This window comes from Monodelphis domestica, chromosome 4, assembly GCF_027887165.1.
Source record: "Monodelphis domestica isolate mMonDom1 chromosome 4, mMonDom1.pri, whole genome shotgun sequence".
Lineage (NCBI taxonomy): Eukaryota > Metazoa > Chordata > Mammalia > Didelphimorphia > Didelphidae > Monodelphis > Monodelphis domestica.
Genome location: NC_077230.1, coordinates 207,719,597 through 207,747,579, shown reverse-complemented (window position 1 = coordinate 207,747,579; position 27,983 = coordinate 207,719,597). Strand labels below are relative to the sequence as shown.

At 39.6% G+C, this 27,983-nt stretch overlaps 1 protein-coding gene, 1 long non-coding RNA gene and 1 pseudogene across 3 annotated transcripts in view; 1 reads left to right on the top strand and 2 right to left on the bottom strand.

The window, feature by feature from the left end:
- The window catches only part of C4H2orf88 (chromosome 4 C2orf88 homolog), a 74,053-nt gene extending 47,490 nt beyond the window's left edge, over positions 1-26,563 (bottom strand). Inside the window, exons 1-2 of one of the 2 annotated variants that reach the window (XM_056794121.1) lie at positions 26,129-26,563; positions 21,018-21,133 (exon numbers count right to left, since the gene is read on the bottom strand). The gene's annotated coding sequence lies outside the window, so the exon portion shown is untranslated. The remainder of the gene's footprint in view (positions 1-21,017; positions 21,134-26,128) is intronic. The other variant, XM_056794124.1, reaches the window with a different exon arrangement.
- Positions 114-17,380, bottom strand: LOC103104835 (zona pellucida sperm-binding protein 1-like; annotated as a pseudogene).
- Positions 22,728-25,571, top strand: LOC103100162 (uncharacterized). Its single transcript, XR_467756.2, has 2 exons — positions 22,728-24,316; positions 25,433-25,571. It is a non-coding gene; the product is annotated as an uncharacterized LOC103100162 (long non-coding RNA).
- Positions 26,564-27,983: the final 1,420 nt, after the last annotated feature.

Sequence of the window (27,983 nt, the reverse complement as noted above, 5' to 3'; positions counted from 1 at the left end):
GAAGGAGGGCTCCCTGTCACAATGCCCAGGGCCCCGCCCAAATCCTGCCCTCAGTGTCCCCCATTTGCAGCTGTTCCTCCCTGCCCTGTCCCTCCCCATCAGTTCTTCTAGTCTCTTTAGTGGATTGATCTCAGCAATGAGAAGAAATGCAGACAAGTAAGCTAATTAACACTAAAGTACAATAATGACTAGTATGCTTAATATGGTAACCCTCCAAGCAATAGGGTTCACTAAAAGGAATATCTTTATCTAATTTCCTAATCCTCCTGGGATGTGCCCTGGCTGTTTGGCTCCAGGGGGTGGGCCAGGGACCTGCTAAAGCCCCACCCAGAGCCACTTGCTGTTTCCCAGCTGCCATCTTGGCTCCCATTCCTCTCCGTGGTGCCCATTAGTCCAGGCAGCAGTGTGTTGACACTAGCCAATCCCATCTCAGTCTCACAGTTTGGGCCCCGTTTCCACTGGCTCCCTCCATTCATCTCATTCCTCTGGTATCTCATTTAAGGTTACTTACAAAGCATACTGTAGAAAGACAAATCAGAATGATAAAAATAAATCAAAGCAGCTTTGATAGTAAAAGGCTCCAGCATGTACTTCCCAGCCTATGCTTTCTTTTCTGTTCTCTACAACAAGCTCCAAGGCAGAAGATGGGACTTGAGCCTGAAAGATCATTTTCCCATGACCTCTGGATAGGTTTTCACCCCAGGCTTTCCCCTCCTCATAAATCTGCAGCCAGAATAAGGACTTGGAGTATTCTGTGGGTCCCAGCAAAGAGCAGGAGAGTGAGATGTGGTTTTGCCTGCAGATGAGCATGGATCAACTGTCCTCTCTCTCTTGCCTTCAGGCATGTCCATTTAATTTGGTTTCAGTACCTTTCCTGATGATTCCAAGCTGCATGGGAATCCCCCAAGGCAGCCAGAGAAGGAAAAAGCATGGACAAATCTTTATGCAACCTTGTTCCTCAGTTTCTTTTAAATCTCCTACCCTGGCGATGGTCTCTACACCCTTTTCCCTTCCTCCAAGCCCTAGATTTGTGGAAGAGGCAGGAGGGTCACCACAAGAAAGGGTCATGTTTCTAGGGCTTTAAACAGTGTTTCCCAAAGAATTTCCCAGTTGATTCTTGCCACAGCTCTATGGGATAGACCTGCCAGTTATACATTAACCCCATTTTATAGATGAGGAAAAAAAGGGATTAGAGAGCTGAATAAACAAGCCCAGTCACAGACTACAATTTGTCTCCCAATTCCAAGATGCTGTTTCCTTTGTTCACTGGCCAATGTGAACAATGAGTGAAATTTCAGATTGTTTGATAAATCCCCTTAACTTCTTACTCTGTCTCCTTTCGATATTGAAGTAATTCTGCATTTCTGAAGACTGTATTAGTGGAATGAAAGCTCGGTGGGTCATAACAAGCTGGGAAGGTTTTGAATATTGGCCCCAGCAACAGAAGGTGCCCATGCAAGGACCCTCCTAGCTAAGCTGAGAAAGGCTGATTACCCAGGTGACTGTAGGGTAATGAAATTTTGATCCATGACAACTCTTGAAGAGTTCCTCTTAAATTTTAGAGGGGCCATGACCTCCTCTGTGGATGGAGAACCCATGTTGACTAAAGAATGGTACTGAAGTGAGCATGATAGGTCAGTGAGAGAAAGATTTGGGGTGAGGGCTGGCAGGGTGTTTTCTCTAAGCCTGTAAATATTGAAGTCAAAAGGCCAGTACAAAGGACCAGATGGTCAAAATGTTGGACAACAGTGACAGGAAACCATAAGTACAATGATAGGTGGATAAAGAGAAGCTGAAGCTGAAAAAGGGCAGTGGAATCAGTTACAGAGGACCCCAAAGGCAATTGACTGTTACATTTACCAAACACCTACTACACCAGAGAGATTAGGCAAGGTGTTGGGGTTACGGAGACATGCACGCAGATCCAATATATAAAGAAATTTGAAGAAAAAAGCACTAATAACTAGGGGAATTGGAAGAAATGAGTGGAGGTGGCACATTGAAAGAAAATAAGGATTCTGAGGAATGAATAAAGCATTTATTAAGCACTTGTTATATGCAAAGTACTGGGGATACAAATAGAAAAGAACCCCATCTCAAGGAGCTCATATTCTAATAGGGGAGATAATGCATGTGGAAAATTTCAGCTACAAGTCAGATGGAAAAGTCCCATGCCTTAGGGTATTAATGGCAAAACAGATGTTAGTTCTCTGTCTTTAATGCCATTTTCACTAGTAAAATCATACCAAGTTTAATGATGCTGAATCATTTGACAGTGCCTAAATTTTTGGTGGTAAGAACATTCTTTTCCTAGTGTTCAGTAACTGGCAGAAGTTACCAGGCTGCATATTCCCTGGGATTGCTTCCCAAGAGGATGGTTGATAGCCCTGGGCTAGAAGCACTGTTATTTCTAAGCTTCTTGTTTCAGAGACTCAGGGTGATCTTCAACAGAGACTGAGAGAAGATGGTGATCAATGTGTTGGTTTGACATTCTTTTGTACATGCTGCCTCCTTGCTCTCCCTTGATGCCTTGCTCTTTCTGCTTGATGCCCTCTGTATGTGGCAGATGATGGGAATAACTCCCCTCTTTTCCATAATAGTTGCCTTCTCAGATGATGTCTGTAAAGGCTGATCTGCAAGTAGGACTAGTGATCTGGGAAGTGCTTCCATTTCTAGAGTTCCTATGCTTATCTAACTATTTTTTAAAACTCTTACCTTCCATCTTAGAATCCATACTGTGTATTGGTTCCAAGGCAGAAGAGCAGTAAGGCTAATTATTGGGGTAAAGTGACTTGCCCAGGGTCACATAGCTAAGAAGTGTCTGAGGACAAATTTGAACCCAGGATTTCCCATCACTAGGTCTGGCTCTCAATCTACTGAGCCACCTTAACTGCCTCCCTCCTATTTAACTACTAATGAGACATTGTTAGTAGTTGCTACTGGTGGTAAGGAAGATGGGCCCCCTTTCCATTATAATTTCTCTCCCCGTTGATGGCTGTAGGGGTGGAAGTGAATCTGTTGGTTTGGGGGGGGACTGTAGGGCTGTCTCCATCAAGAGGGAAGATGGTGGTCAAGGTGGTAGTGGTGGTTTGACTTGCTTGGCACCTGTTGCCTCCTAGTTCTCCCTTAGAGTACCTTGAGGCTTCAGAGGAGGTAGCTTGCCTATCCCGTGTGTGACAGTTGTTTGGCACTTAGTGGAAAGGATTGGCTCCTTTTCCATAGGAGTTGCTTCCTTGGATGTTGGCTGTGAGGGCTGGGCTGAGGAAGAAGGACTGGTAGAGGAGGCACTGTCACTTTCAGTGCTCCTGTGCCTATCTGATTCTTGGTGACAGGTGATCAGCAGTTGTAGGTGATAATGAAGAAAATAGTCTCCCCTCTCCATAATGATTTTTCCCCTCCAAGGAAGAATGGTACATTTCAAACTTGTATGAATGCATTGAATTTAGGAGAATGTTGAATTCAGGGAACAGCTAGTAAGTAACTCTTTATGGCTAGAATAGTTAAGTGTGTAAAGGGGAGTAACTGAAACAAAACTGGAAAGCAGAGTAGGGAGGGTTCTAAATAGCAGGCCCAGAAATTTCTGTTTTCATCTCAGAAAATAAGAAACCACTGAAACTTTTTGAGTAGGGACAGTGAGATCAATCCTGTTCCTAAGGAAGGTTATATTGTTACCTGTAGGTAGGATAAATTTAGAGAAAGAAAACACTGGGAGAATGGAAAACAAGTAGTAGATCAAGGAGCTTTCATTAGGGTGGTAGCAGCAAATGAGGAGACATCAGATATGTAACAATATCTGATCGTTAAGGTAAAAACAATAAGATTTGGCCAGATTGGATATGTGGAGTGACTGTGTGAAGAGTTAAAGATAATAATGATAATAATAACATTAACATAGTACTTGAAGGTTTGCACTTTACAAATATCTTATCTATACAGTTATCCTGAGAGGTAGATGCTGAGGCATATGAGTTAAATTGCCCAGGTCACTTAGTTAAGTATCTGAGGCAGGATTTGAACTCATATCTTTCCAACTCAAATTCTTGTGCTCCCTATCCACTGTATTATAGTTAGATGGTGAGCATGGATGACTGGAAAGATGGTGAATACTGGTGAAAGGGAATAGGGGCTTAAACCAGAGTGGTGGTCCTATGAGTGGAGAAATGTTGTGGAAGTAGAATTTTCAAGTCTTGACAACTGATTAGTTACATGGGGGACAATGGAAAGAGAAGAGTCAGGTAGGGCTCCAAGATTTGAATAACTAGAAGGATCCAGGTACAAACAGTAGAGATTAGTGGAGGAAGGGTTGTTTTGAAGAGGAAACAGAGGGATGGAGGATGAGGACTGTTGTATTGCATGCTATATTTGAGATGTCTCTGGGAAATCTAGGTGGAGATGTTTATTTAGAAAGGTGGTGGTGTTGCAGGTCTAGAGTTTAGGAGAGAGGTTATAGGGTTGGGTATATGAGGGAATTATCTACATGGAAATGGATAAAATCATTAAAGAAGACTACGGAAAGGAGAAGTCCCAGGACAGAGTTCTGGGGGCCAACCATACTGAGGGTTCAAAAGATGGCTACTGATCCATCAAAGGATACAAAGAAGGAATAATAAAAGTCAGATATACAGTAATAATAAAAGTCAGAAATACAATGTCAGGAAAGTGAATCTATCCACTGTACCGTGTTTAAAAAAAAATTTTTTTTAATTCTTCTTGAATGCCAGGCTGGAGAATTTGGATTTCCTGAGAGAAGTAGAGTCAATAGACTATTTTTCCTCTGATAAATAAAAATATTTGGAAAATAGGAATCTGGTTGTAATCTGAGTAATGAACGGGCAAAGGGAAGCTGAAAAGGCAAAGAGACTAGCTGGGTCCAAATGCAAGGTGAGAATGACTTTAGTAAAGTTAGTGATTCAGGAAATGGACAATGGTTAGGTCAAAAGATATTTTGCAGACCATCAGCCAACCTATTCTCTTTCATAAGTTTTTCTGGGTTCTTTTGTTGGTTTTTTTGCTGGCTACTCTCTACCCCTTTGTCTTTTTCAGTGATTTATAACTCTTGAGATGTATATTGGCACCACTAAAACATTTAGTGTGATGATTTCAAGTAAATGGGAAATTGATTTTGGCACAAAATGATAAAGCGCCTATCAATTATGTATATATAGTTCATAACAAAGAGAGGTACAGACAGTTTCCATTGAGTATATGCCTACAAACCTCCCCATCCACCTCCACCTTTTAAGGTCTTTTGCTAGTCACTCTATTTAGCATATTACTCCCCCCCTCCCCTTCCTTTCCCCAACCACTAGAGCTGAAAAGACCTACTTATGTCAAGACAAAGCAGACCAGCTCTGAGGAAAGACTCCCAAAGCATGCTCTTAACTCCATCAGTCTTGTGGCTTTATTCCTATTCAGCACTCTGGGTTCTCCAAACTGTCTCTCTAACACCAATCTATTAATTAATTTCCACCTTTGCACCCTTCAACTTTATCCACACTGACTTCTCTTCCTTGACTCACTTGAACAACTCATTCAAAAGCAACCTTGGGACTTCCGGTTAAGATGGCGGCTTAGAGAAAGCTAAAGCTCAGATCTCCTGAAAACCCTTCCCGACCGATCTCAAACGATAAGCTCCTAAGGCGCCGAAATTCAAAACGATCAACAGCACAGACCCTGGGAACCCTCCTCCTGGACCTGGACCCGGTTCAAAAGGTACGGCTCCCCTTAAAAGCCAGAACCCGAGATCACTCGGACCTCAGGGGTAGGAGCGCAGAGTCCAAGGCTCCCGGAAGCCCGGGCTCAGAGAGCAGAACCCTCAGGGCCTTCTACAGTCCCGGTGAAAGTTACTGCCTGGGGCTTCCGCTGCAGAGAGCTGGTCGAAACAACAGCAACCCTCAGGGCGGGCAAGACAGCCTCACGGGCTGGATCCTGCTATCCAAGTCGCAGTGAAAGTCCTTGCCCTAGAGCTTGGGAAAGCTGCAGCCCATCCCCCCCGCAGGCCAACGAAACAGCCTCACGGCCAGCGATTCTGAAGGCAACTTCCTGAAAGCGAGCTAGGGGGAGAGTGTGGCCTCGTGGTCTGACCCTTCCATTCCAGTTCCAGTGAGGCATATTCAGTTTAACCCAGGGAAAGCTCATAGAACCAACATCTGCCCAGGACTAAAGCCTCGGATCACCAGAGATAAGAAAAGCTAATCCTCCACATTCAGAAATGGCAAACTCCACAGAACCACAGAAGCCCCAAAATACCAAGAAAAATAAGAAGAAAGGGGCGACTTTGGACACATTCTATGGAGCCAAAATACAAAATACAGAGCAGACAGAAGATAATATAAAAGAAAATGCTCCAAAACCTTCCAAAGGAAATGGAAACTCTCCACAAACCTATGAAGAATTTGAATCAGAAATGACCAAAAAGATGGAAGCCTTCTGGGAGGAAAAGTTGGAAATAATGCAAAAGAAATTCACGCATCTACAAAACCAGTTTGACCAAACTGTAAAAGAAAACCAGGCTTTAAAGGCCAGAATCAGGCAGCTGGAAGACAACGATCGTGTAAAAGAGCAAGAATCAATAAAGCAAAGCCAAAATACCAAGAAATTAGAAGAGAACATAAAATATCTCACCGACAAGGTGATAGATCTGGAAAATAGGGGGAGAAGGGATAATTTAAGAATAATTGGACTCCCAGAAAAGCCAGAAATAAACACCAAACTGGACATGGTGATACAAGATATAATCAAAGAAAATTGCCCAGAGATTCTAGAACAAGGGGGCAATACAGCCACTGACAGAGCTCACAGAACACCTTCTACACTAAACCCCCAAAAGACAACTCCCAGGAATGTAATTGCCAAATTCCAAAGCTATCAAACAAAAGAAAAAATCCTACAGGAAGCCAGAAAAAGACAATTTAGATATAAAGGAATGCCAATCAGGGTCACCCAAGACCTTGCAAGTTCTACTCTGAATGATCGTAAGGCATGGAACATGATCTTCAGAAAGGCAAGAGAGCTGGGTCTCCAACCAAGAATCAGCTACCCAGCAAAACTGACTATATACTTCCAAGGGAAAGTATGGGCATTCAACAAAATAGAAGACTTCCAACTTTTTGCAAAGAAAAGACCAGAGCTCTGTGGAAAGTTTGATACCGAAAATCAAAGAGCAAGGAATACCTGAAAAGGTAAATATTAAGGAAAGGGGAAAATGTTATCTTCTTCTTTTACTCAAACTCTCTTCTATAAGGACTACATTTATATCAACCTATGTATACTAACATGTGGGGGAAAAAATGTAATGTATAAATAGGGGGTAAAGAAAGACCAAATAGAATAATCATTCTCACACAAAGATTCACATGGGAAGGGGAGGGGAAGAAAACTCCTATAAGAAGGAGAGGAAGAGAGGGGGGGGGGTTACTTAAACCTCAATCTCAGGGAAATCAGCTCTGAGAGGGAAAAACATCCAGATCCATTGGAATCTTGAATTCTATCTTACCCAACAAGGGTAAGGAGAAGGGAAAACCAAGGGGGGGAGGGGGAGAGGGAGAACAAAAAGGGAGGGAAAGAGAGGGGGGAGGGGGAGGGAACAAAAAGGGAGGGACTAAAAAGGGAAACATCAAGGGAGGGGACAAGGGGGACTGTTTCAAAGTAAATCACTGGACTAAAAGGTAGAGCCGAGGAAGAAAAGGTTAGAATTAGGGAAGGCAATCAAAATGCCAGGGAGTCCACAAATGACAATCATAACTTTGAACGTGAATGGGATGAACTCACCCATAAAACGTAGACGAATAGCAGAATGGATTAGAATCCAAAACCCTACCATATGTTGTCTTCAAGAAACACACATGAGGCGGGTTGACACCCACAAGGTCAGAATTAAAGGATGGAGTAAGACCTTCTGGGCTTCAACTGATAGAAAGAAGGCAGGAGTGGTAATCATGATATCTGATAAAGCCAATGCAAAAATAGACCTGATCAAAAGGGATAGGGAAGGTAATTATATTTTGTTAAAAGGGACTATAGACAATGAGGAAATATCATTAATCAATATGTATGCACCAAATAATATAGCACCCAAATTTCTAATGGAGAAACTAGGAGAATTGAAGGAAGAAATAGACAATAAAACCATACTAGTGGGAGACTTAAACCAACCATTATCAAATTTAGATAAATCAAATCAAAAAATAAATAAGAAAGAGGTAAAAGAAGTGAATGAAATCTTAGAAAAATTAGAATTAATAGACATATGGAGAAAAATAAATAGGGATAAAAAGGAATACACCTTCTTCTCAGCACCACATGGCACATTCACAAAAATTGACCATACATTAGGTCACAGAAACATAGCACACAAATGCAGAAAAGCAGAAATAATGAATGCAGCCTTCTCAGATCACAAGGCAATAAAAATAATGATTAGTAATGGTACATGGAAAACCAAATCTAAAACCAATTGGAAATTAAACAATATGATACTCCAAAACCGTTTAGTTAAAGAAGAAATCATAGAAACAATTAATAATTTCATCGAGGAAAATGACAATGGCGAAACATCCTTTCAAACCTTTTGGGATGCAGCCAAAGCGGTAATCAGAGATAAATTCATATCCCTGAATGCTTATATTAACAAACAAGGGAGAGCAGAGATCAATCAATTGGAAATGCAAATGAAAAAACTGGAAAGCGATCAAATTAAAAACCCCCAGCAGAAAACCAAATTAGAAATCCTAAAAATTAAGGGAGAAATTAATAAAATCGAAAGTGATAGAACTATTGATTTAATAAATGAGACAAGAAGCTGGTACTTTGAAAAAACAAAAAATAGACAAGGTACTGGTCAATCTAGTTAAAAAAAGGAAGGAAGAAAAGCAAATTCACAGCATTAAAGATGAAAAGGGGGACAGCACCTCCAATGAGGAGGAAATTAAGGCAATCATTAGAAATTACTTTGCCCAATTATATGGTAATAAATACACCAATTTAGGAGAAATGGATGAATATATACAAAAATACAAACTGCCTAGACTAACAGAAGAGGAAATAGAATTCCTAAATAATCCCATATCAGAAATTGAAATCCAACAAGCCATCAAAGAACTTCCTAAGAAAAAGTCCCCAGGGCCTGATGGATTCACCTGTGAATTCTATCAAACATTCAGAGAACAGTTAATCCCAATACTATACAAACTATTTGACATAATAAGCAAAGAGGGAGTTCTACCAAACTCCTTTTACGACACAAACATGGTACTGATTCCAAAACCAGGCAGGTCAAAAACAGAGAAAGAAAACTATAGGCCAATCTCCCTAATGAATATAGATGCAAAAATCTTAAATAGGATACTAGCAAAAAGACTCCAGCAAGTGATCAGAAGGATCATTCACCATGATCAAGTAGGATTCATACCAGGGATGCAGGGCTGGTTCAACATTAGGAAAACCATCCACATAATTGACCACATCAACAAGCAAACTAGCAAGAATCACATGATTATTTCAATAGATGCAGAAAAAGCCTTTGATAAAATACAACACCCATTCCTATTAAAAACACTAGAAAGCATAGGAATAGAAGGGTCATTCCTAAAAATAATAAACAGTATTTATCTAAAACCAACAGCTAATATCATCTGCAATGGGGATAAACTAGATGCATTCCCAATAAGATCAGGAGTGAAACAAGGATGCCCATTATCACCTCTACTATTTGACATTGTACTAGAAACACTAGCAGTAGCAATTAGAGAAGATAAAGGAATTGAAGGCATCAAAATAGGCAAGGAGGAGACCAAGTTATCACTCTTTGCGGATGACATGATGGTCTACTTAAAGAATCCTAGAGATTCAACCAAAAAGCTAATTGAAATAATCAACAACTTTAGCAAAGTTGCAGGATACAAAATAAACCCACATAAATCATCAGCTTTTCTATATATCTCCAACACAGCTCAGCAGCAAGAACTAGAAAGAGAAATCCCATTCAAAATCACCTTAGACAAAATAAAATACCTAGGAATCTACCTCCCAAGACAAACACAGGAACTATATGAACACAACTACAAAACACTCGCCACACAACTAAAACTAGACTTGAACAAATGGAAAAACATTAACTGCTCATGGATAGGACGAGCCAATATAATAAAAATGACCATCCTACCCAAACTTATTTATCTATTTAGTGCCATACCCATTGAACTACCAAAATACTTCTTCACTGATTTAGAAAAAACCATAACAAAGTTCATTTGGAAGAACAAAAGATCAAGGATATCCAGGGAAATAATGAAAAAAAACACATATGATGGGGGCCTTGCAGTCCCTGACCTAAAACTATATTACAAAGCAGCAGTCATCAAAACAATTTGGTACTGGCTAAGAAACAGAAAGGAAGATCAGTGGAATAGACTGGGGGAAAGCGACCTCAGCAAGACAGTATACGATAAACCCAAAGATCCCAGCTTTTGGGACAAAAATCCACTATTTGATAAAAACTGCTGGGAAAATTGGAAGACAGTGTGGGAGAGACTAGGAATAGATCAACACCTCACACCCTACACCAAGATAAATTCAAAATGGGTGAGTGACTTAAACATAAAGAAGGAAACCATAAGTAAATTGGGTAAACACAGAATAGTATACATGTCAGACCTTTGGGAGGGGAAAGGCTTTAAAACCAAGCAAGATATAGAAAGAATCACAAAATGTAAAATAAATAATTTTGACTACATCAAACTAAAAAGCTTTTGTACAAACAAAACCAATATAACTAAAATCAGAAGGGAAACAACAAATTGGGAAAAAATCTTCATAGAAACCTCTGACAAAGGTTTAATTACTCATATTTATAAAGAGCTAAATCAATTGTACAAAAAATCAAGCCATTCTCCAATTGATAAATAGGCAAGGGAAATGGATAGGCAGTTCTCAGATAAAGAAATCAAAACTATTAACAAGCACATGAAGAAGTGTTCTACATCTCTTATAATCAGAGAGATGCAAATCAAAACAACTCTGAGGTATCACCTCACACCTAGCAGATTGGCTAACATAACAGCAAAGGAAAGTAATGAATGCTGGAGGGGATGTGGCAAAATAGGGACATTAATTCATTGCTGGTGGAGCTGTGAACTGATCCAACCATTCTGGAGGGCAATTTGGAACTATGCCCAAAGGGTGCTAAAAGAATATCTACCCTTTGACCCAGCCATAGCACTGCTGGGTTTGTACCCCAAAGAGATAATGGACAAAAAGACTTGTACAAAAATATTCATAGCTGCGCTCTTTGTGGTGGCCCAAAACTGGAAAACGAGGGGATGCCCATCAATTGGGGAATGGCTGAACAAACTGTGGTATATGTTGGTGATGGAATACTATTGTGCTAAAAGGAATAATAAAGTGGAGAAGTTCCATGGAAACTGGAACAACCTCCAGGAAGTGATGCAGAGCGAGAGGAGCAGAACCAGGAGAACATTGTACACAGAGACAAACACACTGTGGTATCATCGAACGTAATGGACTTCTCCATTAGTGGCGGTGTAATGTCCCTGAACAACTTGCAGGGACCCAGGAGAAAAAAACACCATTCATAAGCAAAGGATAAACTATGGGAGTGGAAACACCGAGAAAAAGCAACTGCCTGAATACAGAGGTTGAGGGGACATGACAGAGGATAGACTCTAAATGAACACTCTAATGCAAATACTATCAACAAAGCAATGGGTTCAAATCAAGAAAACATCTAATGCCCAGTGGACTTACGCGTCGGCTATGGGGGGTGGGGGGGGAGGAAAAGAAAATGATCTATGTCTTTAACGAATAATGCTTGGAAATGATCAAATAAAATATATTTAAAAAAAAAAAGCAACCTTTATGGGATAATTATGACCTCACGCATATTAAGAACCAGAATGGGCAAAGTGGGATGAAATTAGAAAGGGGCAGCAAAAAAACAATTTAACACACATTCATCAAGCACCTAACACACTCAAAGGCACTATCCTGGGTGATGGGAATATGTAAACAAAAAATGGTGGGGTGTATACAGCATGGACACATATGTAAATACTACATAATTCGGGGAGGAAAAGAACACTATAGTTTTTTTAAAAGAAAAACATTTTTAAAAAAATACCCCTCTCTATTTCAGTTGATAATAGACGTGATATTAGATCAAGTCTGTATTTCTCTTTCATATATCCCATTCCAAGTTCTATAAGTATATAGCTTGGGTCTTTTTCTAAATTCTTTAGTCCTATTCATACTAGAATTAATTTTCTATAACAACTTACCAAATTCTGATTTATTATTCACTTAAAGGTTTTTACAAGAGGAGGTTAAATGAATACTTAACCAAATTGATTATGGCAACATCTCACTAATTCACAGGTAAGAATTCCAACAACATCAAGTAGCCAGAGCACAAACCTGGACCTAGACCCATGTGAAAAAAGGCTCTGAGCAACCAAGAAATCTGTCACCAGGGCCCCTGTACTAAAACTAGGTAGGCCTTTAGCTTCTAATTCTGATCTTTAGTGATTATTAAAGAATAATTCTTAGTTTTAGTTCTTCTCAGCCCTGTGGCACTGCTTTGAAACTAGGAATTTTAGCAACAAATCTAAGTGAGAACAGAGAGTTTAGCACTCCATTCTTTCTAGCTCCCTTCCCCTGGATATTTTCTCCTGTTCCTTCCATGGTCTTGATTTCCCAATTTTCTTTCTTCCTGACTGCTTACTTTTTGGGGGTTCTGTTTTTTATTTTCATCCATTGCCTGCCCCATTAGCATGGGGGTGTCCCAGAGATTTCTGATGGCCAATTATTCTGTTTTCTTTCTTTCTTTTTTTTTTAAACCCTTACCTTCCATCATGGAATCAATACTGTGTATTGGCTCCAAGGCAGAAGAGTGCTAAGGGCTAGGCAATGGGGGTCAAGTGACTTGCCCAGGGTCACACAGCTGGGAAGTGTCTGAGGCCATATTTGAACCTAGGACCTCCTGTCTCTAGGCCTGGCTCTCAATCCACTGAGTTACCCAGCTGCCCCCTTCTGTTTTCTTTCTACATTTTTATCCCCTAGTGTTCTCATCAGTTTCAATGGGTTTAGGTATTAGCTGTATGTACAGATGTATACATACAACTTTCTTGAATTCTAGTCAAACATCATTAACTCCCTCCTGAACCTTCCTTGTTATATTTACCATTGGCATCTAAAACTTGATATGTCCAAAATAGAACAAATTTTCCTTCCCTTGAATTTTACCCCTTCTACAAAGTTCCTATTCCTTATTTCTGTTGAGGGTGCCACCATTTTCCCAGCTACCTTAGAGTCATTTTAGACTCTACTCTTAGTAACAGTACCTCCCTATGCTATCTAATCAATTGTCAAATCGTGTAGATTATACATTTGCAACATAGCTTACATCAATTCCTTTTTTCTCTATTTTTGTAGTCACCACTTTAGTTGAGTCTCTCATTACTTCTTTTTTAAAAAAGTCCTTGCCTTCCATCTTACCATTCCAACTGTAGTATTGGTTCCAAGGCAGAAGAGCGATAAGGGCTAGGTAATTGGGGAATTAAGTGATTTGTCTGAGGTCACATAGCTAGGAAGTGTCTGAGGTCAGACTTGGACCCAGGACCTCCCATATCTAGGTATAACTCAATCCATTGAGCTACCTAGTCTCATTACTTCTTGACTATCCTAATAACCTCCTATATTGCCTACTTCCTTTCAGTTTCTCCCCTCCCCAAACCCTCTTTTACACAATTATTTAAGCAATACAGAAATGAATTGGGAAGAACTTTGGGCAGATTGGAAGGAACCCCTGAAATATGGTGATTTGGGGGGTCAAGATCAACATGAACAAGAGTCATTCTAGATTTCTGAAGCATTGGATTTGATCAGGTTGCAGAAATGGCATGGATGTTACAGTAAATACAAACTTATTTACAGAACATTCTGTCTCAGTCTGATGCACTTCCCTTGACAAGCATGGCATGAAGTCTAGGAAATAAGCTCCTGTGCCTTGAGCCTCCTACCTCTACATGCATCCACATATATCATTTAAGCTCACACAAGCAGCTGTCTCATTCCCAATTTCCCACCTCTGAACCTTGTTTGTTAAGAAAAAATAATCCAAGACAATGGACCATCTTATCTTATGTGAGTAAATACATAAGGAAATTCTTATTCAGCTATGGTTAGGGGCCTTGACCATTCACAAATCAGCAAAAAAGCAAGAGTAGAAAAATACAGGAACAGAAACAAAGACAGTGGAAAGAGGGGCAAGAGCTCTCTCCCACCACAACTACTTCAATAAAGTAACTGAAGCAGCCTGAATAGTGTTTGGGAAATCCAAAAACATGGAAACAGCCAGAAGAAAGGAATCACCAGCTAGAATGACAAGGAGAGAGGCATCTTCCTTTCTTCCTGATCAGTTGGAAGTCCCAAATCTCCATTGTGACACAGAAGTCCCATTAGATTATAAGCATAATTCCTTTAAAATACAACCCAGCATCAACCAATGGTAGGGGTGGGATGGGGAACAAAACACAAAATAAGGAATTGCCAGCTATGGTGATGGATAAAGGGGGCTCTCTGCATCCTGTGCTTTGGTAGCTGTGAAGACCTGGTGGAAATTATGAAAAATAGTACATTTGGGCACTAAAAATGTCATTGATTGAGTTAGCACCCTAGTGCATGTGACTGGTCCTATGAATCTAAGAAATCAAAGGGAGTGGGATAGAATAGGATTGCAGGCTAACCTTTAGAACTATGGGGATAATTAGCTTGACAAAGAAGACATCAAAGTAAGTGATACTTCTTTCTGTTTTGGTATCATGAGAAAGTGAGTTACCTTGGAAGGCATGTCAAGTCAAATTAACAAGCATTAATTAATTAGGCATCTTCTATGTCCCAGGCACCATGCAAAGCACTGCAGATTCAAAGAAGGAAAAAAAAATAGCCCTTGCCCTCAAGAGCTCACAATTGAATGGGGGGAGTCAATTATGTACAAAAAAAGCTATGTACAGGATAAATAGAAGGTAACCAATAGAGACAAGGCACTAACATTGACAGAAATTAGGAAAGGTTTATTATAGAAGGGACGATTTTAGCTGGAACTTGAAGCCAGAAAAACCATGGGGCAGAGATGAAGAGTGAGACAATTCTGGACATGAGGGACAGCTAGAAAAAAAATGCAGATATAGGAGATGGAGTATTATGTAGGAGGAAAATCAAGGAGGTCAGTGTCACTTGACTGCAGTACACATTGGAAGGAATGAAGTGTAAGAAGACAGGAAAGAACCAGGTAGGACTTTAAAAGCCAAACAGATTTTATATTTGATCTTGGAGGCAATGAGGATCCAGTGGAGTTTATTGAATTGGGGGTGGGGGTGATACATTCAGATCTGCCCCTTATGAAGATCAATTAGACAGTTGGGGGAAAAGATGGGCTGGAGAAGAGAAAGGCTAGGAACATCTAAGAAATGCTACCATGATACTTGCTGGAAATGCTTTGGCACAGAGAACTCTGATCATTCAAATGGTCAAAGGCACATATTGTAAGGGTTAAATTAAGGAGTTTGACAAAGTGAGTAGAGCAGTTTAATAGAAACTTTGTTTAATTTGAGAAAGCAGTACAGATAGAAAGATAGAAAAGAGGAGAGATCACTAATCTTATATCTATAAATATACCTAAAATTCACAATACCATCTAAAATTTCCTAAAACAATCTCTGTCCTCTACGCAGTTTCTTCTGCCTAAATGCCAGGCCTGATCTATCCTATTCTATAAACTATAAATGATTCACTAACTACCTAACTCTCTAAAACAATAGACAGCCACCATTCACTCACTCTTTGAATCAGTTTTCTCTAGCAGCCCAGCTGCCAGCAGATTCTTGCCTCAGAGACAGACCTCCTGCTCTCTAGTGATCCCAGAGGCAAAAGACCTCCAAATGTTAGTGGTTGCTTCCTTTTCACCCTCACTGATCAACTGTCCCCCCCTAACTTCCTGTCCCAGGGCCAGGTACTTCCTCTCCTCAGTCCTGGTCTTCCTAGTAATGAAATCTTCAGCTCTGGCTCCTTGATTCCTGTCGGTTCTGATCTACTTTGAAATCTGGCTCTCTAGCCTCTTAAGGAGACAGAGGGAGAGATTAAGAAAATCTCTTTAATGATATGAAGTACACTGAAGAGATACTTTTATTATGCACCAGTAATACATTATAATAAAATTGGAAAGAAATCTTTGTAAAGACTTTATACTGCTTTTTCTCCACAATGACATTTTACACTTATTTTTTTTTCTCCAAACATCAACATTCTTCTTTATTGAGCTTGTTTGCATTCCCTGATCCCCTTGCAAAGCTTCTGGGTTCTTCCAAAGGGAGCAGCCACAGCTAGGAAAAAGGTGCTGAGAGAGGCTAACCCACAGCAAAGGTTTCAGAGTCATATTCCAGGAGGATCCTTCTAGAAGGAGGGGCTCCAAGATGCTCGGCTGCAAGATGACAGATCCATCCAGCAAGTTGGGCTCTTTTGTTGTTATGATAATCTTCTGTTCTTAAGAAGCCCCAAATCCAACTAGGCCTGGAGAACCCACAGTGTCTTGAGCTCCTTCCATATCAATGTGTTGATCTATAAAGTGCCTTTGCTTTGTAGCCCCTGAGTGACACACAGCCCTGTACATCTGTTTCAGAGGGATAGCAGGCAAAGGCACTACAGAAGAAGTAAACCGGTCCACTGAGAGCTTTCTGGGAGACTGAGTAGACAAAGGTAAATGTGGTCACGGTGAACCGTCGATAATGAGTTGGGAAAAGGGGCTCCGATATATTCCTTTCAGGTACTAGCTTGGTCTTATAGCCATCTTCAGCAAATGGGCATCCATCAAGGAGGAGAGGCCACTGAGGCTCCTTGAAGGGATGGGTGCTGGGAGTCACCCAACAGTGATGCAGACCGAGCACCAGATTGGGGTATGTCCTCCTGTGAAGTCTCACATCAATGTACATGGGTTCCTGGAGTGTCTCGAAAATGGGGAAGTTCTTTGAGTTGTAGTAGGAGCTGTAGTTCTGATCTTTGGCAATTCGGAGCTCCAGGTGCAAGGGGCCAGACTGGACCACAGGAGCAGGTGGTGGCACTCGGAAAGCCTCAATCTGGAGGGGCAGGAAGTCGCTGGCTTTGAAGATGCAGCTCTTGTGTGGAGGAAGAAGGTGCTGTCTTGAGTGATCACACTTTCTGGCCCCTTCTGGATAGCAATATCCAATACCAACTGATTCTCATAGACTAGCTCCTTGTTGACCACCTGGATGGTGGTGCCATACTGGGTGATGTGGAATACTACAAAGTCTTCTGTCCTCTGGGTTGGGGTGCAGCCATCCGGCTGGTAGAATCAATCATAAGAAATAACTTTATTTCTAAATTAGATGAAATAAGAATTGAAACTGAGGAGTTATTTAAATCTGAAGAAGGAAAAGTGAAAGAATCCTGAAGGCACTGAAAATCTGTACAAGAATCAGTACATTGTACATAGTAACAGCAATATTACAGGATGACCAACTATGAAAGACTTGACTATTCTCAGCAATACAATGATCCAGGACAATTCTGAAGGACAGAAGACAAAGAATGCTATCTACCTCCAGAGGAAGAACTGTTAAGAGTCATAAAGAAGAAATCAAACCACACAAACCACACAAACCACAAACCACACAAATCACAAAAAAACAAATTTCTTACAGTTTTGATTGTATATAGAGTATTCTGCTATGACAATGAATAACATGGAAATAGGTTTTGTATGATAATACATGTATAACCCACATCAAATTGTTTACCATCTCTGGAAAGGGCAAGGGAAAGGAGGGAGAGAGAAAATTTGGATCTTAAAATTTTAGAAAACTTATGTGTAAAATTGTTATTACATACAATTGGTAAAAGAAAGAAAGAAAGAAAATATGCACAATAAATTCCAAAAGTTCTACCTAAGAATAAAATGGATGAATAAAGCTAATGTTGATATCTCAAGTGATTTTGAAAAGAAATGCTTTTTAGCGGAATTTCTTTTTTAATTAAATTTTATTTCATTAACAAAAATCTATTTTCTCTCCCTCTCATCTTTCAAATTAGAAAAGGAACAACAATAAAAAACAAAACTCTTATAACAAATATGCATAATCAACTAAAATAAATTCTCATATTGGTCATGTCCAAAAAGGAAAAAAAAATCTTATATACATCTTGAGTTAATCAACTTTCTACTTTGACTAGAATGGCAAAAAAGTCCATTTTAATTTGATGGCAAGAATTCAACACAGAAACCAAATATACTAAAATAGAATAATATATGAAAGATGTTATATACTATAAATATAAATAAATTTATTTCCCCCCCCCAATATTTGACAAAGTTCATTAGCTGCATACAAAAGAATGTTCTCTGACTCTTGCCACAGTAAACATAGCACTATCTCAGTACCTAATCATTATTCATAGTAGAAAATTTGAACGTTGTATCATTGCCCAATTTAGGCAATAAAAAAGGACATCTAGAAAATAAACATATCAGAAATTCTTGATATCTTTAATCAATAACAAGATAACTAACCTTCATATGGCATTTCAAATATATAATCTTACGAGGGGATGCCCAATTGGGGAATGGCTGAACAAACTGTGGTATATGTTGGTGATGGAATACTATTGTGCTAAAAGGAATAATAAAGTTGAGGAGTTCCATGGAGACTGGAACAACCTCCAGGAAGTGATGCAGAGCGAGAGGAGCAGAACCAGGAGAACATTGTACACAGAGACTAATACACTGTGGTATAATCGAACGTAATGGACTTCTCCATTAGTGGCGGTGTAATGTCCCTGAACAACTTGCAGGGATCCAGGAGAAAAAAACACCATTCATAAGCAAAGGATAAACTATGGGAGTGGAAACACCAAGAAAAAGCAACTGCCTGAATACAGAGGTTGAGGGGACATGACAGAGGATAGACTCTAAATGAACACTCTAATGCAAATACTATCAACAAAGCAATGGGTTCAAATCAAGAAAACATCTAATGCCCAGTGGACTTACGCGTCGGCTATGGGGGGTGGGGGGGAGGAAAAGAAAATGATCTATGTCTTTAACGAATAATGCTTGGAAATGATCAAATAAAATATATTTTTAAAAAATAACAAAAAAAAACACAAAAAACACAAAAAGAAAACAAATATATAATCTTATTTGATCTTTATGACAATGCTGTAAGGACTATTGTCCATTTTGCCAATGAAGAAACTGAGGCATGGGGTATTTAAGACCTGATCAGTGTCACGGCGTAAGTAAATGTCTGAGTAGGGCTATCTTCCAGACACCTAAAGTATCACTCATCCACCACACCACCTAGCTGTCTCTGTTAGCAAATGAGAGCAAAAGCTGAAAATTCAAGGTGGTAGAAAGAGTTGAAGAAGTCCAAAAAATAAGATAAATAATTCAGTGTCAATCTAAATTATGACAGATGTTAAAGCAAAGCTAGAGAACTTGAGAAACAAAGAAATTAAAAGAGATGAAGGAAAAAGGAGAAAATTTCTAATTTTTAAAGTTCTTCAATGGAGAGAAAAGTAGATGTCAGGAATAACATAAAACTGAAAGCTCATGCATGAGCTTTAGTATGGTTATATAATGGAAATTATTGAAATTTTGGTTTTCTTGCAAAACTAGAGAGTGGTAGGGCTAGATAAAATCCTTAGTCATTGGCTCAGATGCTTCAGAGTAGCATGTGGATTATTAGTAAACCAGCTTTCTTTCTGATGCAAGCCTCATTCCATCTTTCTTAACCAAAGACATTGCATATTTGTTACCAAAATATGAGAACTCCAGTGATACTGCTGAACAAAAGCCACTGACATTTTTATGTACTTTATATAAATCATTCCCAGTTTGTATCTTTCACAAAATCTATAAACACAGGAAAATAATACAAGGCTGAGGAACGAATATACAGAACAGGTCTAATTGATTCATTAATTTTTAATTAGCCACTACAAAACATCATAATATTTACACCACCTTTTTTAATTGACACAAAGCTTTTGCCAAATTTTCTCACTCATGGCTTAGTCATATGCTGCAAATATACAAAATACAAATGACACAAATGGAGTGGGAATACAAGAGTATTTGATGTCCATTTAGGATATACAATAGGACTCCGTCAAGAACAACTGATATAAAACAGAGATCTGCAAAATCTGACCAATAGTTGGTCACCAGGGCCTGCCACCTGTTTTTGTAGATAAGCTAAGAATGGTTTTTACGTTTTAAAATATAGTTTTATTGTATTTAAAATTTAAAACCATTCTTAGCTGTCAGCTGTGCAAAGAAGAGGCAGTGGCTAGGATCTGGCCATCGAACCATAGCTGGCTGATGCCTGACTTATAAAATGTGGCATCTACCAGTGAGAATTTGGGTCTGTTATGGTTATGTCCATCCTATACACCATTATCATCACATCTGAATAGGAATCGGTGTGATTTTCAAGGCAAAGTCAAAACACTATGTTAACCACTTAAAAAATATATATATATATACATAAACAAACAAACAAACAAACAAATAAATATATATATTTATAACATCAAGTGAAGGCTCTACTGAAAAATACATTAAAGTGTTTACTACCTAATTTCATAGTTTCTTCTCTAATGCTGTCTCTAAAATGTCATTTGGACTTGGAAATTATAAAATCCTTTTTATAAAATTTAAAAAATGTTTTATTTTTTAAAAGTCTTACTTTCTGTCTTAGTAACAACTCTAAGACAGGAGGGCAAGGGCTAGGCAAACAGGGTTAAGCAACTAGCCTGGGGTCACACAGCTGGGAAGTGTCTGAGGCCAGATTTGAACCCAGGTTCTTCTGACTCTAGACTTGGCCCTCTATTGCCCCCCCACAAAGTGTAAAATCTTCATATGCTCCAAGGAAGGGTTTGCTCTTCCATCTAAATAATAAATTGAACCAAGGGATGAAGTTAATACTTACCAATAACTTGTTCTTCTCTAGACAAGGTCTACTGAGCCATGAGGCTTTCCAGATGAAAGCTTCCACAGCAGAGGCTGTGTGTATTAAAAGACTTATCTGGAACCCTGAAGTAAAAGCTTGATGGAAGAACAGATAGAGAGCAATTAACAGTTATACAGAACTAGTTGAAAGTACTAGTTATATAGTACTAGTTGAAATAATTTAGTATGGCAAAATAGCTGACAGATGGGCTTGGTCTGATGCTAAGAAATCTGGGGTCTGTCAGAACAAGGATGCCATGGAAGGTGACCACATCTTCCTCAATAATAAAGATGATGACAGATGCTCTCAGAGCCCACGATAAACAGATACAATTTTACAAAAATATTTTAGGAACAAAACAGATTGCATGTCATAAAATAACAGTTAGACTGAGGTATGGGGTATTGGATTTATTGAATGTAATTAAAAGTGATTCATGTTTGAATAAAACTTTTGTATTTGTTAAGATCTGAGGGAAAATCAAGATATTCCATGAGGATATCCACATGAACTTAACCAACAATATTCCAACGAAGAAACATTGAACAGATGTTGATCGTATAAATATGGGTATAGAACCAGAAGTTTATGATAGTGATATAAGATTGAGTCATTCCCTCCTGATATATATATACATATATATACATTTATATAAATATATGATGGTATCTAAGGAGCTCTTATTGATTATTGCAGGTCATACAGTGATAGAATGGAAAATAGGTCACATACCATTGTGGATAACAAAAATGCAGCACCTAGGAAGACATGATCAGGCAGCTAGAATCATACCAGAAGCTTTCTACCCTCTATAAGCTAGCAGATAAAAACTTCTTGTAATGCTAATACAAATTTGATAATAACCTTAAGAATTCAGTAAAGAAAGTGCATTGGAGATGGAAGATCATTACAAATAGAACCGTTTCTGAAAAGAATGATAACTAACAATTAATTAGGGCTTATTATGCATCAGGTTCTGTGCTAAGCATTTTCATTTGACCTTCATAATAACCCTTGGAAGGAGGCATTATTATTAACTGTATTTTACAAATGAGAAAACTGAGGTAAACAGAGATTAAGTGATTCCTCCAGGGGAGCCTAGCTGGTAAGTGTCTGAGACTCAGGTCCTGACTTCAGCTCAAGAGCTCTATCCACTGCCAACCAGTTGCCAATATAACACTGATCCATAAAAACAGACTAGTTTTATGGCTTAGTGGATACAGTGCTGGATTTGGAGTCAGGAAGTCCTGAATTCAAATCTTATCCCACATCACAAATCGCTGTGTGACCCTAGGCAGGTCACTTAATGAATAACTGCTTCTGTTTCCACATAGGTAAAATGCAGATAATAAAAGCACTTACCTTTCAGGATTGTTGAGGATGAAATAAGATAATATTTTAAAGCATCGAGCAAATCTTAAGGTATTCTATGCATCACTGAGAACAACAGTCTTAAAGAGATACTGTTACACCAAATACTCATAATGTCAAAGCGACACGAAAGGAGAAGCGTTGAGCATCTAGAGATGGAAGAAAGTAAAACTCTGGGAAGAGAGTGAGATGAATGCCATTCATCGTGCTTGGTCTGTGCAAAGGTGCTTTCAAAGGTGAGGCTGCAGCAGACGAATTCACGTCCCAATGCTCTTCTGCAATTATTGTAGGCAGACCTTTTGTCCTCCCGCGTGCTGATCCACAAGATGTGAGCAGCAGGTCTGGGCTCAAAATGTTTGCTGGGGAGTTTGAACTCCATCCAAAATAAGGAAAGGGCACAATAGGGAGAATTGTGGGAAGTCGGACTTAGATGAGGCTAGATCACCCAGATCAGGCATCTCAGTGAAGTTCTAAAACCAAGTCAGAAGGAGCAATGATAATGAAAACCAAGGAGAAACCTTTATCTAACCCGGGGCCACCGGAACCGTCAGAATTCTAGCAGATGCCCGTGTGGAGACAAGTCGCCCTGTGTGGAAGGAAGGAGAAGCTTGCTAGCAGTGAGGACACCACTAGCGTGAGACAGTGACATAGCAGTGCCTTTCTCAGGGTTAGAGTCACATTGATCCCAACTAGCCCTACCTGAGGCAAAGCGAGAGACAAGACCAGTCTAGTGCCAAAGTAGCCCGCACTCGAGCCACAGCAGGAAACAGGGGCCAGCTCCTGTGCAGCCCCAGCACCCAGGCATTCCAGCACCTGGACAGTCCGGCACCCAGGCAGCCTAGCACTGGGATCACTCAGCACCTGGACAGCCTAGCACTGGGATCGCTCAGCACCTGGACAGCCTAGCACCAAGACCGCTCAGACCTGGACAGCCTAACATCCAGGCATTGCAGCACCCCAGAAAGCTTAGCACCTGGGCAGCCCAGTACCTAGACAGTCTAGCAGCCAGGCAGCCTACCACCCAGGAAGCTCATCACTAAGACAGCCTAACACACCCAGGCAGCCAGTACTCTCCAGGCAGCCCAACACTGGGACAACTCAGCACCTAAGAAAGCTTAGCACCTAGGCAACCTAGCATCTAGGCAGCCTAGAAACCTGGCAGCCTACCACCCAGGAAGCCCATCATTAAGGCAGCACAGCACCCAGGCAACCCACAGTCAGTCATAGAAGGAACCACACCGGAAGAAAGAGCCAGGGACCACCTTGGAAGCAAAGCACAGTGGGGTCTTGCGGGAGACAAGACTACAGCATGTGGTTGGGTCCTGTCAGGTTCCCCACAAGGGATGAAAACAACTCCATCTTTGGTGCTGTCCAAGAAGGAGACAGAAAGGGGCCCAGTCTGAAACCCAAGCTGATCTATCAAAAGAAAGCCAGAACTCTCAGTGACCATAAGAGAAGCAACTCAACTGTTGGAGTTTAGAACCTCAGACATGCTCAAGGCTGGCTGGTCAGAATGGCTTACTGCAGTTCCAACTTCTACTCATTCTCACATCATTGGACTTCTTGCATTTCCCCCTTTCATATGGAAGCTCCTGCTCTCATTTCTGCATTGAAGATTTAAGCCCTTTCCCCCTTAGACTGAGCTTTTCATTGTCATGTGCCATTATTTACCTGATGCCAGCTAGATAAATAAAGTCCCAAGAGGAGGTTTCTATCCACTAATGCCCACTTCAACAACAGAACTGAGCGCACCAGCTTCTCTTCAAAAATCAAAGACAGAAACAAATCAAACAGACAATGACATTTTACCAACAAAAAAGGGACAATTCAATATGGCCCGTTCTTTGAAGATTTTAAAGGAAGGAAGGTTCTAAATTCAATGGAAACTACAAACAGGATAAGCGAAAGTCAGTGTTATAAATTTTCAAAAAGGAAATGATCAGGGGCAGCTGGGTGGCTCAGTGGCTTGAGAGCCAGGCCTAGAGATGGGAGGTTCTAGGTTCAAATCTGAACTCTGACACTTCCCAGCTGTGTGACCCTGGGCAAGTCACTTAACCCCCATTGCCTAGCCCTTACCACTCTTCTGTCTTGGAATCAATACACAGTATTGATTCTAAGATGGAAGGTAAGGGTTAAAAAAAAAGTAAATGATGCTCTCATTATTCACAATATAAAACTTATTTTTAATAGCAATTTATATAGACTATAATACAATATGCACTCAGATCTGGAGATGTATGGAGACAGTCCATATAGGTGTATGTACACACATAATTATACACATAGATGACATGGCTCATTGTTTTTTGCCTTAAGTTTTACTCATATAAATGAGAGTGGAGAGAACTCCCACAAAATTAAAATGTCTTTTTTAAAGGAACTAAACTATATGTTTAAAGCTTTATACTTAAAGTACAAAGGGGAGGTTCATTAAAAAGGGAGCAAATGGGAAATACTGGAATCTGAATAGAAGGCTTAGTATCTTTCTAAATGAGGAGTATTTTTAAAAGCTTTAGCAAAGAGTCATGATTTTAGATATGTGTCTGAACCTTAATTTGCCTATGGAAGTCATATGTGATTTCCCCAATGATCATATATGAAGATAGTGTATATTTTACTCACAGTCACACATGTGTCAGATCTAGGTTAAATTCTAAGGTTTTTGACTCCACATTTAAGGTTGAAATATAGTCACAATATGCTTTGACCACGTTTGCTGTTCACACATGAAAATGCAAAGGACCTATGCTTTCAGCAGTGTAGGAAGCTACCAGTGTGACAACTTCTTCCATTAGTTAAGCCCTAGAGTCACTTCAGGCATAGGGAGGCTGAGACTTATCCAGGTTACATATATTGTCTAGTAATTGTTAGAGGTGGGATTTGAATCTAGATCTTCCAGACCCAGCACTCTATCCACTATACTACATTAACTATAAATATAAATGGATATCTGTTCATATATTTACACATATATACATATTTTACATGATATACCCAGAGAAAATTTGTGCTTTATTTTTCAGAAGGGGGAAAATAAGCTGTTGATGTCAACTGGTATCAGGGTATTGAATATTACATTCATCAAAGTTCCTGAGTTACATTTGCCCGGCATGATCCTGACTCTACAGCCATCTACAATAGAGTCTTTGCTTTTCTCCCTGGCACAGTTCCTGTATCCTTTCCTCTGGCAACTTCTGTTATGCTGCTGTCAGCACTGGTGTGTTTGTGTGTGTGTGTGTGTGTGTGTGTGTGTGTGTGAGAGAGAGAGAGAGAGAGAGAGAGAGAGAGAGAGAGAGAGAGAGAGAGAGAGAGAGAGAGGGTGTGGGAAAGGAGAGAAGAGTTGAGTAAGGGGTTTGGAAATATAGGGAGAAAGAAGTGGACTATAGGTCAGGAACAGTGATGTAAGAAGGCATAATGCATACTTCCAAATTGTGAGTTAAAAGGTATGGTTGTATTATTCTCTTAGTGTGACATGGCAATCAATAATCACCGAGTCTTGGGGTCTTAGGACATTGGTGATTGTTTTTAAGAGTGTGCTTAGAGTCTTGAAAGAGAGGGATATACATATTAGATTTTGAAAACATTAAGCCATGTAGTTAGAAATATTTAGTTATGGTACACTCATAGCTAAGAGCAAAAAACAATAAAATTCTCTTTCTTTATTGTGTCCATAAAAGATAAAGAATTTAGTATCTAACAGCTATTAAAATATATTTTACCTTATATAATGGGATCCAAATAATCCAAAGATGATATCAATCCTATATGGGTTGTTCAACTGAAGATGAAAGCCTACTATGAGGCATCAGCAGCGGCTGACTCTCTGCCACCTTTTGCCTAGAAACAGTTGCCAGGCAGGACCAGATTTGCTCACAAATGCATTTTTGCTCAATGATAGGTATTATGATAATATGAATTCCACCATTCTGCTAAGTTTTCTAATCTCATTTAAAGGAAAGAGATTTCTTTGTCAGCATCAAGCAATGTTTACTTAGGGCTCTCAAGAACACTGCATTGTGCTCAGCTGTTTCCTATCCAGAGAAGAGATGATACTTGATTTCTAAAAGCCCATGACTATGTTAGTAAAGTTTTAACTCAGTAAATCTTGTTTACTCATGGTGAATATGTGTCACCTAGAGGGCAGAACAGCAGATAGAAGACTTGTGTTCTATTCCTAGTTCTCTTGCTGACTCATAAAGCCCCATTGTTGTATGCCATTTAAAGTGTCTTTTTTGGTTAATGTATATTAAATAGATCTGTAGAATATTTCAAAAGAGCTAGAATATATATTCGTTGCCTAATTTCAAAGATTTTTTAGTTTATTTTTCCCCTAGTATCTATCTAAGGCAAATCTGGCATTCTGAAATGTTATAAACCATGAGTCATTTCTCCATCAATCCTCTAGGACACAGGAGGGAGATCTATATTACTTTAACTTTGGGGAAATTAGATTATACTGTTATTTGTGAAGTTATAAGACTTTTCATGCTTATTGATATGGTAGGATATGAGTCAGAAGAAAGGTAAAAGAAATGTCCTGCCCAGTTTTACATTGAGTTCTTTTAGCTGTTAACTGAATATCCCCTCTTGTGTGTAATCACCTCAAATTCAACAATTCCCAGACTTTTTCTTTTAAATAGCTCTGCTTTCTAAATTCCCTCTTGTTTTTTTAATCAATTCACCAAATTCAGTACAATAAATACTTACTAAATGCCTACTCTGTGTAAGGCAGGGCACTAGAGAAAAAGCCCAACCACAGAGTAACCATCTTCAAGAAGTACACTGTTACTTTGGGATAAAATATGTAGACAAATTAGTTGATATGAGACACTTTGAGGACTGATAGAGCAGTAACAAGGAGGGAAATGTGGATAGAGCACAAGGTTGGGAGATGGGAGGATCTGGAGTCAAATTGGGCCTCAGGCACTTCCTAGCTGTGTGACCCTGGGCTAGTGACAACTCCAATTGTCTAACCCTTACTGCTCCTCTGCCTCGGATGCCTTGGAACTGATGCTTAGTACTAATTCTAAGACATAAAGTAAGGGTTATATATATATAAAAAACATAAACACAAATAAAAAGAAATAGAATGAAGAATATAAACACAATAAATATTGCTATATTAATATAAATATCAAACAAATGTAAATATAATAAATATTATGAAGAATATATATAAAGAATCAATTCTGTGTTGAAGCAGAAGTTGTCATTTGCCCCGGGTCACACAACTAGGAAGCGTCTGAGGTTGAGGTCAGGTTTGAACCCAGGAATGGTGTTCTATCCAGTGAGCCACCTAGCTACCTGACTTAGAATTGATCCTAAGACAGAAGGTATGAGGTTTAAAAACTTATTTTTTGTGAGAATGGACAGAGGGATGGTACAGATGTTGGAAGACCATCTGAGGGATTCCAAGAATCTGAGGCAAGAGCAGTATTCCAACCCAGTGCCTCAGGGGCATGGAGCTAGGAGGCAGAATTTAACTTGGGAAAACAGCTAGTAAACCAGTTTGGCTGGAACACAAAATCTTTTGAAGGGAAATGATAGTCTGAAACCGTCTGGCAAGGCAAGTTG